The sequence below is a fragment of the Bos taurus genome, chromosome 24 (assembly GCF_002263795.3).
Source record: "Bos taurus isolate L1 Dominette 01449 registration number 42190680 breed Hereford chromosome 24, ARS-UCD2.0, whole genome shotgun sequence".
In the NCBI taxonomy this organism is placed as follows: Eukaryota; Metazoa; Chordata; class Mammalia; order Artiodactyla; family Bovidae; genus Bos; species Bos taurus.
The window spans coordinates 54,174,623-54,187,879 of NC_037351.1; positions in this window are offsets into that span (position 1 = coordinate 54,174,623).

Sequence of the window (13,257 nt, forward strand, 5' to 3'; positions counted from 1 at the left end):
AGATTTATTTACTGTAACTAATCTTTAAAAAAAAAAAAACCTGTATATGAACATTAAGAAGCTTCTATATACGTATAAGGGTCAACTAATATTTTAAAAGACAGTCAAAATATGCAATAAAGAAAAGACAGTTTTTTTCAATAAATGGTGCTGAGAAAATTGGATATTCACATGAAAAAGAATAAAATTATACTTTTCCCTTTTGCTACTTATTGAAATTTACTCAAAATGGATTAAAAACTTAAAAATGAGACTTGAAACCATAAAACTAGAAAAAACAAACAGAGAAAGGGCTCTTTGACATTGGCCTTCACAATGATTTTATGGATATGACATCCAAAGCACACGCAGCAAGAGCGAAGTAAACCGGTAGGACTACATCAGACTCTGAGTAGAAAGTGAGCCACAAGGTGGAAAGACAGCCTACAGGATGGAAAAAAATATTTGCAAACCACATATCCGATAAGGAATTAACATCCAAATTATATAAGGAACTTTTACAGATCAATAGCATGAATACCAAATAATTCAACTATGCATGGGCAAAGGACCTGAATAGACATTCTTCCAAAGAAGATATTCAAATGGCCAACAGGTACGTGACGAAGTGCTCAGCATCACTAATCATCAGGGAAATGCAGATGAAAACCATGAGATATCATCTCATGCGCATTGGAATGGCCATTATCAAAAAGCCAAGAGATAACAGGAGCTGGTGAGGAAGTGGAGAAAAGGGAAGACTTGTGCCAGGTTGGTGAGAATGCAAACTGGTGCAGTCACTATGAAAAAGTTCTAGAGGTTCCTCAAGAAATTAAAAATGGGACTGACATGTGATCCAGCAATTCCACTTCTGAGCATATAACCGAACGACGTGAAATCACTCTCTTGATGAGAGATCTGCACCCCATGCTCACTGCAGGATTATTTACAATAGCCAAGACAGAGAAGCTATCTATGTATCCATTGACACAAGAATGGATAAAGAAATGTGATACACACACAACAGAATATTATTCAGCCATAAGAGAAGGAAATTCTACCATCTGCAGCAACATGAATGAAACTTGAGGACATTATGCTTAGTGAAACAGGTCCGAAATAAAAAGACACGTATGATCTCACTTATGTGGAATCTGAAAAAAAAACGTACTTGGGGCTTCTCCGGTGGCTCAATGGTAAAGAATCTGCCTGCCAATGCAGGAGACACGGGTTCAGTCCTTGATCTGGGAAGATCCCACATGCCACGGAGTAACTGAACCTGTGCGCCACAGCTGTTGAGCCTGTGCTCGAGAGTGCAGGAGCCGCAACTGCTGAGCCCACGTGTCCTTGAGCCCATGCTCTACAATGAGAGAAGCCACCGCAGTGAGGAGTCTGTGCACAGCAACTAGGGAGTAGCCCCCACTCACCATAATCAGAGAAGCCCGAGTGCTGCAACCAGCACCCAAGCACAGCCAAAAATAAAAATCAATAAAATTTAAAACCCTGATTCATAGACACAGAGAGTAGGATGGTAGTCATCAGGGGCAAGAGTTGGAGGGTGAGGCATGAGAAAGGTGGCCAAAGGATACAAATTTCCAGGTATAAGATGAATCAGTTCCTGGGGATGTAAGGTAAGGGAATGTATAGTATGTGAATATAGTTAACAATGCTGTTGTAGATTTGAAAGTATCTAAGAGAGTAGATTTTAAAAGTTCTCACCACACACACACACATACACACACACGATTGTAACTATGTGAGGTGATTGCTCTATTAACTGACCTTATTGTGGTACTCAATTTGCAATATACACATATATATGATTATTTCATCATACACCTTAAACTTACACAATGTTATATGGCAATTATATCTGAATAAAGTGGGGGAAAATAGTTTGTGGAAATACCTTTGATTAACCCAAGGGTGTAGGACAAAATGGAGTAAGGGAATTTATGGCTTCATATGCTTTTGCATTGTTTCAGCAGTTACATTGAGGACTTTCTATTTTTTTTTTTAAAGAAATTAATTTCAGTGATTCCACTTCAGTGCTCCAGAGCATATTACCCTCTGGCTACTTTTTATTTTTAACAACCACAAGATACACATCCTGAGTGAGCTGTATCTACTCCCTCCTACTGCAGACCATAAAAAGACAGGGGTTGTTAAGCAGTATAACACGATTTTTACTTTCCCAACACAGGACTGACGTTAATAGAACAACAGCCAAGCAAAATATTAATATTCTAAACCCAAATTCATCTTTTTTACTAGACATGGTCCTACATTTAACTTAGTTAACTTATTCATTTTGAGACTATATCAATACATTATAAATTATTTATATTAAATGATACTGAATGAGGTTATGGTGGAAGTTTAAATATTTAAATAGCTGTGAATCAGGGCTGGAGAAAGGCAGCTGCTATTGTTTTGTATTTCGCATTTGATCACATCAGTTTTTCTTAACCTTTATTTCATACCCCCACCCCAATCCAAGAAGCCTTTTCAGTTTTTTTCCCCCTTAATTGCCCCCCCACCATGAAATTTTAATACCACAGGTATGTAGCATCTGTGTATATGCTGTATGTATGTCTATGTCTTATGCATACAAAGAATAAGATTACTTCACTCTCCAAGAATGAATTTCACCTACTTATGGGTAGTAGTGTTTCCATTGAAAATGCATGGATCACATTGATGTAATTTTTTTCCCCTAAAGATTGGGTTAATGCTCCATGAAGTGAAACTTCAGGGATGTGATGACTGTACAGTAGAGAAGAGCCTCAAACGACTTACCGAGGAGCCTGTCTTGGTCTAACCTTGAGCAGAAATGGATAACTCTTCTATCAGACACACACCCTTACAAGTTCCTCGGCTTTCGTAACAGTATGTCACTTTTATGTATTGGCTAAAACCCATGGATCCTCATATAACCAGCAATATAATGGCTACTGTCCATGTACTCCTGGGGAGATACAGTCTGACATCCATTGGCCTCAGGGCTTACCAAAATCTACATACTGAGGATACAGTCTATCAATTCCTTACTCTAAAAACATTTCCTCAACTAGATTAAACTTGCAAAGAATTCCATTTTGTGAATCCCTCATTTGCCTGTAAAACTGCTTAATTTTCTATTAATACCATCTTTCTACACTGATAGCTGTTTTAAGAAACCACTCTAAACCAATTCATTGTGGTATTTTACTATCAAAATGTTCTGGAAACCATAGCTTATTACACAGCCAAGATCGTTGGCTATGCAAGGGAACAGAGATCTTAGTTATATGAATGGGCAGGTGTCCGTAAGCAACAGGTTTGTTTTTATGGACATAATGGATGGTATTGACTTTATGGTCTCTAACAAATGTTAGAGAAGGTATTTTTCTGTGCTAGCCTAACTTCTGACTTTATCCATTCACATTCTCTTTTTCACTGTAATCTGCTTTCAGTTTTCATTTGTTGTTAATTTATCTTTTAAGATAATTTTATGGCTGGACAAAGTGCATGCAGAAATGTGTACAAATTGTACGTGTAATCACAGAACAAATGCATCTTGTAACCAGCACACAAAGAGCTGGAACATCCCTAGAATTTCTTTCCAGTCTCTTCTTAGCCACTGCCACCAATCCCAACAAGATAACCACTATCTTGACGGCTAACTCTGTAGATTAATTTTGCCTGCCTTTGGATATATACATATTCAACATATATATTGTTTTGTGGCTGGATTTTCTCTTGCAGCATTATGCCTGCATGATTCAATATTGCAGGTAAAAACACTCTGTCCCCATTGATGTATAATATTCCATTTTATGAACACAAGTAATTTAGTTTTTTGTTGTTGTTCATTCACTCAGTCGAGTCTGACTCTTTGCGACCCCATGGACTGCAGCATGCCAGTCTTCCCTGACCTCCACTGTCTCCTGGAGTTTGCTCTAACTCATGTCCATTGAGTTGATGATGTTTAATTTTTTATGTTATTATTAATGAACATTTAAGTTGTTTTCAGTTTGCAATTATTAATACTACAGGTAGCTCTTATAAAAGACTTCTGGTGAACATGTTACAGAGTTCTGTGTGCTTAGTCATTCAGTTGTGTCCAACTCTTTGCAACCCCATGGACTGTAGCCCATCAGTCTCCTCTGTCCAGGGGGATTCTCCAGGCAAGAACTGGAGTGGGTTGCCATGCCCTCCTCCAGGGGAATTACCTAACCCAGGGATTGAACCAAGGTCTCCCACATTGCAGGCAAATTCTTAACTGCCTGAGCTACCAGGGAAGCCCAAAGTTCTACAAATCATATATTTAAATCATATATCATATATATATCTGCCCAAGTTTAGTTTTCCAAAATAGTCAAATCATTTTACACTTCCAATAGCAATAAACAAGCATTTCATTTGCCCCATGCCCTCACCAACACCTGGTATTTGGTTTTATTCATACTTATAGATGCATAGTTGAATCTCATTATGGTTTAATTTGCATTTCTTTGCTGGCTAGTGGGGTTGAGCAACTTTTCATGTTTACTGGATATTTGGATTTTTCTCTTTTTATAAAGAGCCTATTCAACTTTATGGCCCTTTTTTATATTTATTGATTTCAATGTTATTTTTATTACTGGAATTTTATGCACTTATATAACAAACTATTATCTTTATAAAGCAAGTTGGGGTATAAACAGATACAAATAAGTGAAAAATATAAAATAGGTGCCAAATCCAAACTAACCATAAGCAAAGCCTTAGGAACACAGGACTTAACTATTTAATACTAATAAACACTAAGAGTGGAGAAGGCAATGGCACCCCACTCCAGGACTCTTGCCTGGAAAATCCCATGGGCGGAGGAGCCTGGTAGGCTGCAGTCCATGGGGTCGCTAAGAGTCGGACATGACTGAGTGACTTCACTTTCACTTTTCACTTTCATGCATTGGAGAAGGAAATGGCAACCCACTCCAGTGTTCTTGCCTGGAGAATCCCAGGGACAGAGGAGCCTGGTGGGCTGCCATCTATGGGGTCGCACAGAGTCGGACACGACTGAAGTGACTTAGCAGCAGCAGCAGCAGAACCAGGAAAGAAACAAAAGGAGGAACAGTCTGTATTTCTGTAAGAACAATAGCTGCTACTCCATAAATCACGGGGTCATTGAGTTATGAGGTCAGGGACTGTATTCAACTTGGAGATATTTTACAAATTTCCAGTGTTATCAAAAGCCTGTATCTGTAAATATATTTATCCCCAAATAACTGAGGAATGGCCATGTGTGGTTTTACATATTAAATTTTCCCTCTAACTTATTGGGTGGTTATTAACAATTGAATGAATTATTTAAGCAAATATTTCATTTTAATTCCTAACTGTAAAACAGAAGTATGAATGATAATAGTTTTGTCTTTACAGTGAAAGTCTCAAGGAGGAAGAAGAGATAGAAAACTTGTAATCACTTGCTATGAGTTGGAGAAAGCAGATTGCGAAGGGTGATGACCAATGTTAAAAGATCTTAGATAATCAAGTGCAAGTTGGGCCATGAATTTTCTGATTGTTACAGATCCAGTTTAGTCACTAATGAGATGAGGTAAGGCTGAGGGTGCCCAGGAATAGCCAAGGTATTTCTGTGATTTATTTATCTTGTGTTAAGTAGTAGGAGAGTTGCCAATATGTTTACTTTTAATTGTAGCATAAGTTTATGATAACTAAAATGAGAGAATCAAAATTTCTCTTTCTAATTTTCAATGAAAATAAAATACACACGTTTGTATCATGCTGCCTCAAGGAGTTTCCTTAATTTGCTGTGGTTGCTTTTATCTCAGATCACATTCACATTGAGAGTCTGATATTCAGCTCTTTGAATCATTTTTACAAATCTAGTTTTTGAACTTTTAATTTTTCAGTTATGAAAAATAAGATTTGATGAAATATATTAAAATCAGAATGGACAAGTGACTCTTCTCCATCCCGCCACTCCCACTTTTTGAGAAAATTTCCTCGCTAAGGATGTCAAGGCAGTGAACAAATCCATTTATTTATTGACTCATTAAACAAACATTCATTCTTTGGACACATATACTGTTGTCAGACATATGAAATTTTTATAAGCAGAACGAATTATCTTAAATCCCTCTGTTTCTGACATGTAAAAATCAAAGAAGAATCACCACAAATGTCTTTTGGCCAACTATGGAGGGAAAGCCAAGCCTTTTGATTTAGAATGCTGGTTCACCTTACTTTATCCTGAACCTGGGAAGACTTTCCATTCTATGATTTTACACACAGAAGCTTCCAAAATGGTTTCCCTACTAGGTGACGCCAAAGGTTCTATATAGCACATTGCTACAGATAATTCTTTTATTATAAACCTCTTGGACTTAAAGTACAGAAACAAAAATGCTCTGTCTAAATCTGGATCAGTTGGAGAGACTTTCAGGTAATTCAGTAAATAAATGATTTAGAGTCATCTAGAAAGTTATGACCAACCTAGACAGCATATTCAAAAGCAGAGACATTACTTTGTCAACAAAGGTCTGTCTAGTCAAGGCTATGGTTTTTCCTGTGGTCATGTATGGATGTGAGAGTTGGACTGTGAAGAAGGCTGAGCGCCAAAGAATTGATGCTTTTGAACTGTGGTGTCGGAGAAGACTCTTGAGAGTCCCTTGGACTGCAAGGAGATTCAACCAGTCCATTCTGAAGGAGATCAGCCCTGGGATTTCTTTGGAAGGACTGATGCTAAAGCTGAAACTCCAGTACTTTGGCCACCTCATGTGAAGAGTTGACTCATTGGAAAAGACTCTGATGCTGGGAGGGATTGAGGGCAGGAGAAGGGGACGACAGAGGATGAGATGGCTGGAGGGCATCACTGACTCCATGGACGTTGAGTTTGAGTGAACTCCAGGAGTTGGTGATGGACAGGGAGGCCTGGCGTGCTGCAATTCATGGGGTCGCAAAGAGTCGGACACAACTGAGCGACTGAACTGAACTGAACTGATCCAAGTATATTGGCTTCCCTGATGGCTCTAAAGAATCTGCCTGCAGTGCAGAAGACCTGGGTTCAATCCCTGGGTTGGGAAGATTTCTTGGAAAAGAAAATGGCAGCCCACTCTGGTATTCTTGCCTGGAGAATCCCATGGACAGAGGAGCCTGGCGGGCTGCAGTCCATGGGGTCACAAAGAGTTGGGCATGACTGAGCAACTAACACTTTCACATTTTCATCCAAGTATATCATGTAAGAAGCTATCTTAGAAACTGTGTCTATTTAATTGCATTAGTTGCAGTTGAAACCATCTGATTAAGTGTAGAGATGTTTATTGACATTCTTGAAGACCCATTCACCTTTGACACAGGTCATTGTAGAGAATCAAGTGGAGATGTGATAGGAATCACCGTTTTTGTATCTTTCCTAGTAATGACACGAATATCTATAATTCTTTCAGAGAAAAATTATCTAATTGGAAGTGTTCTCTATGGTTGCATTGCATAGTTTGAATATCTTCAAATTAGCTTTCTATCACATTTAACCTATTGGTTAGAGAAAAATGAGATAGATTTGAGTTCCTATTGAGCCCACTGTGAAGCTGAATTTGATTAAGGCATCAGCCCTGACTCCTATCTTTGAATTGCAGTGACTTTCTTATTACTCAGACATTAGTGATATCTCAGGGTTGACTTTCTGCTGTTCGGGAAAAGATCATGTTTCCCCAATATCACCTTGGGAAATTGTAATAGCAACATGATCTTTTGGGAAAACGTACAAAGGAGACAGTCTGCATGGTATTTGCAGAGTTGTTCAGTGTCCTTCCGAAAGATCAAGGGTGAGTCTTTGAATTAAGGTAGGACTTACTCTAGGTTTGAATTTCATCAAACTGGAAACAACTGCAAGCATTCTGAGCTAATCAAATTAGTACCTTTTATCCTGAACATCCATATTAACCAGCCATCCTGTTCTGAAACTGTTCCTTCCTCCCTGGTATAAGCACCTTTCAAATCCATTCCCATATGTATTTTTCACTTCTTTGCTTGTGTAAATTAACAAGTTTCATATTTCTTCTAGTTGTAAGATTCCTTTTTCCGGGTCTGATATTTTGTGGTCTCCACTCCAGGGCATGCTGGCATAGAGCTAGAGTTATAAGTCTAAAAGCACTCGAGCACATAATTAGAACAGCACCATTGGAACCACTTCATGTTACTGCATTCTACCCACATTCACATTCTCCCACCACTGTCATGAGTATCTGAGCCCTTTGGCTTTTATAGGGGGCTCTCACCAAGACATGAATCAAGACCCCACAAACAAAAAGTGGGGTTTGAATGCTTTATAAGATGACTAATACTTACCACATTTTACAGACAATGGCTTCCCAGGTAGCTCAAGCAGCAAAGAACCTGCCTGCAATGCAGGAGACCTGTGCTCAATCTCTGGATCAGGAAGAGCTGTTGGAGAAGGGAATGGCAACCCACTCCAGTATTCTTGCCTGGAGAATCCCATGGACAGAGGAACCTGGGGGGCTACAGTCCATGGGCCGAAAAGAGTTGAACATGACTGAACAACTAACATTTTACTTTCACAGGCAGTGTAATGCAAGAAAAGGAGTTCTTATTAGCTGTGGTATCTTCATTCTGATCAAGTGTTCTTTAACCAGTTCTTTAAAAATATTGTCTCTTTTAAGACCTGCACTAAATATATGACTATAAAAATAAATTACTCACCATTTATTTAAAATAAGTTGAATAGTTCTAACAAAACACATATTTTATATGATACAGAGAATTTCTTCCATTCTCCCAATCTTCAGGAGCAATATGTATAGAAGTTGCACAGAATCGGGACCTATTTAGTGGTTATGGCAGCGATGCATATTTCAGGAGGTATTATATGGGCTAAGGTACCTACAGTTTTCATGCTATTTTGGAAACAGGAAATTTAAATATATCTTACAAATATGATAGAATTATTATAGGTATATAAACTGTTGCCATATTGATTACAAAAATGGATTAAATGATATTTCATGTAATTATAATTATAGATCATTTAATGAAACAGCCTATTTCTTAAAAATGTAGTTTTAAAAAGTAATCATTTATGGACAGGAGGGAAATAAGAGGGAGGGGATATAGCTAAATGACATTGTTGTACAGCAGAAACCAATGCAACATTGTAAAACAGTTACATTCCAATTAAAAATAAATTTTAAAAAGTAATTATTTAACATGGGCTTCTTGCATATCACCAAATCTTCATTTGCTAATTGTTATTTTTGCAAATTATCTTCTACTATCATATATGATCAGACATAAAGCACATCATTTCCCAGATTGTGTCTTTAAAAAGATGTTTATCCTGTATTGGTGTCACTCTAGATCTTTTATAATGGAATATTAATGAAAGAACTTTAATTTGATCAAAAAAGTATTTGGAAAAAGACATATTTTCCTGCAATTACGTCAATCGATGTCAGTTTGGATGCTTGAACAGATTACCTGATAATTTGGTAAAAGGCCAGCAAACGAATCTAAGACAGATTAAATTATTCCTGGGTGTGTGGCATCTCAGTTGAAATGTTTGCAGTTAAAAAGTAGCAAAAATTGTGAACAAGAACACTGTTTTTTGATATTTTGGGAAAATGACAGAATCACCCTATGTTCATTTACATTTACATGGCAGGCTCATAGGACATTTTATTTTTTATCTCACTGTAAAGCTAGCTTTACACATATATACCCACACACTTCACATGTGCTTTCAAATGACCGTACCAACGTTCATATGTGCAATTATATATGTTGATATATGACTATATTTATGCGTATGTATATGTGTTGCCACTGTATTCTTTCCTGTCTCCTTAGTTTTTTATCAATATGAATCTATTTCTCCTTAATCAATTTGATAAATTGATGAGTTTTATCATTATAATTTTGCCCATAATTATAGCATTTTTTGTTTTTTTGTCTATATGCAAACATTATTCATGAAACCATTTGGTCCCTTCCCACAGAATGTTTCTTTAACATAGAGAGAATTAGGCTAAGTTACATAATTACCATGTAAAGTTCTAGTGTGTGTCCATTTCACATTTTAAGAAACTGAGTCAAAATGAAATTAGAAGTGGGGAAGTTAAGACATCACCATAGAATAGATGCTATACATATAATTATGTGAACAGGTCCACTTTAATGCCTAAAACAGGTCTTGATGTATTACACATTTAAAATAATTGCCAGTAAAAATTCATTCAGGTATATATATTCCTTGACATCATGTCTTTAAAAGTAGTTAGGAAAACTAGCATGACCTGGGAGTCCAGTCTTGTGAGTTTTAATCATACTGTGGGGCCTCCTCACCCTAGGGAGGGGTTGATTTTTATTTGTGATTAGAGGACCTCATATGGACTGCAGGTCAGCAGAGGGTGGAGGCAAGCCTGAGCATGACTACCTGGCAGAGCCTTCACTTCAGACCCAGAAGAGGGGTGAGTTAGGAAACCTCTGATCTCATCAGTGTGGACCTCTTATAAGACGATTTTGAAGTACGAAAGGCAAGCTAAGTCAGTGGCTCGTGTCACCTAGGACGAGAGAGAAGAAACCAATTTTTTGTTTAAAACTTTGAAATGTTCCTTTTCTCAGTGTAAGTGGAAAGTGAAGTCGCTCAGTCGTGTCCGACTCTTTGCGACCCCATAGACCGTAACCTACCACGCTCCTCTGTCCATGGGATTTCCCAGGGAAGAGTACTGGAGTGGGGTGCCATTTCCTTCTCCAGGGGATCTTCCCGACCCAGCGGTCGAACCCGGGTCTCCCGCATTGCAGGCGGACGCTTTGCTGTCTGACCACCAGGGAAGCCGTATTTCAGTGTTCCTTCTCTCAGTGTACCTCACGTTTTTCCTTCAAGTTCTCCATTTCATCTCTAGCGCCTGAGAGCCCTAAGGATCAGGCGCATGTTACTTAATAAATGTTTGCTGAGTCAATAAACGACTGTGCAAACCTCTCAAATCTACCTTCAGTCTGCACCCCAAATTCACTTTCTCCATCGCTCTTAGGCTATTATGCAAAAATATGTGAAAGTAATAATGAATTATAATGTTTCTCTATTGAACATGTATCTTTTGTTTTCCTCTGTATATTTTTAAACTCCTTTAATATTAATTTTACTAACGTAAAAACATCTCATAGTTTTTTAAAAAGGTGTTCAAATTCTTTAAAAAAATAGCACAGATTTCCTCTTAAGTCCTAGTCTTAATCCCTACAGCAAAATTCTTGACTTTGACTCTTTTAGTGGATTTTTATTATATTTACTTGCGTATTTCTTAAAGGTTTGCTTATCCTGCCTTTCTTTGTTTAGCAATTTAACACACGGTTTATTGACTCTATGTATAATACCTGCGTATTTAGTTCTCTTGCACGTATGTATACCATCTTTCCCTATAGTCACGCTTCACATGCACTTATATCGTGGCTTATGTTTACCCTCTTGTTAGAGTTCCCATTATTCTGATTATATTCACATCTGAATGAAATGCTATATTATTACTACTTTTCTTTAGTCATAACCTTTTGTTTCTCCTGGAGTTATTAATATCCTTTTTCAATTTGTTTAATATACTTTGTACCTAATATAAATTATTCATGCATGCATGCTAAGTTGCTTTAGGCAGGTCTAACTCTTTGCGACCCTGTGGACGGTAGCCCACCAGGCTCCTCTCTCCATGGGATTCTCCAGGGAAGGATACTGGAGTAGGGTATCCAGTATCCTCCAGGGCATCCTCCAGGGCATCTTCCTGACCCAGGGATCAAACCTGTGTCTCCTGCATTGGCAGGCAGGTTCTTTACCACTAGCACCATCTGGGAAGCCCATAAATGACTCATAAATGCCCCTAAATGGTCTTTCAAACTGTAACAGAACAGTCTAACTACTTTAACAAACAACTCCAAAAGCTCTCATTGGCTTATCTCAGTGTGAGTTTACTTCTTGCTCATGCCATGGCCCAGAGGGTGATGGTTAGGGTTTCTATGCCACACAATCATTCAGAGCCTCAATTTCTTTCATCTTGGGGATTTAATGTCTTCTAGGGCTTCAGAGCTCTTCACTAGTCTTTATGTCTGGATACCAATAAGGAAAGAGAGAAAGCATGGAGGATCTCACAGGTCATTTTATGGGAATGACCCGGAAGTGGTGTAGGTCACTACTGCCCACATGCCATTGGCTGGAACTCAGTTACATGCCTCCCTACCGGCAAAGGGCTACGAATTGAAATCCAGTGGGACGCTCAGAAGAGAAAACCTGGAACTGGATGAACACTCTGCTACATGGACATTATCCAAAATGTTTCAAATGTACATGTCCAGGAACTAGTTATTTCCAGGAGACTTTGCCTCTGCCGTCCACTCTTCTGCTTCTATCCGGCCTGTTGTTATGGAGGTTTCACTTCAGTCTCTCCTGTGCTGGGCCTTCATTTCCTGGGTTCCATCTCCTCTTTCTTGATTTATAAGCCTATTTGGGGGATCCTCCCTTAAACACAATAAAGGCATTATGTTTTTGGTTCTTTACACATCTAAACATATTTTAATCACACTTGGCTAACATTGTGTGTGGGTACACAATTTTCATTTCAAAATAGTTCCACTTATAAATTGTGAAGGCACTTAACGAGTCTTCTGGATCCATTATTGCTCTTGAGAAATCCAATACAATTTTTATTATTTTCCTTTGTATGTTATCTGCTTTATGTTTCTGGAAGATGTTTTTGTTCTTTTTATTCCTGGGCTGCTAATATCTCAGAATGACATATCTTGGTGTGTTCAATAGCTTAACCAAAAATTATACTCCTGGACTGTCCATTTTATAATCCACCCATCTTTCAAATTTGTAAAATTTTGAGTGTATTTTGAATTTTTTTTTTTTACTATGTTGAAGTCCACTTGTTTTTAATTCATTTTCTACAGGAGCGGAGTAAAAATGCATGTGTTCAGTTCATCTTGTTAAACCACAAAATATTCTAGTTTACTTTCACCAGAAAATAAACCTCAGTCTCTTGGAGGCTGAGTTGAGCAGATGGAGAGACTTATGTACAATTGGTTGATTGTATGGCGGTGGGGAAGTGAACTTTGGGTCCGGACATTCTGAATACAGACTTCTAACCAAATCCCTGTGTTCACCCCACCAGCTGGCCTCCTCCGATGGTATTTCCGCCTCCTTGGCTTGAGCCTCTCAGGTTACACAAGGAGTTACTGCTTCTCATCCATCACCCCTCCTACAGGCAAGCAGTATACAACTGCTCCTCTTCC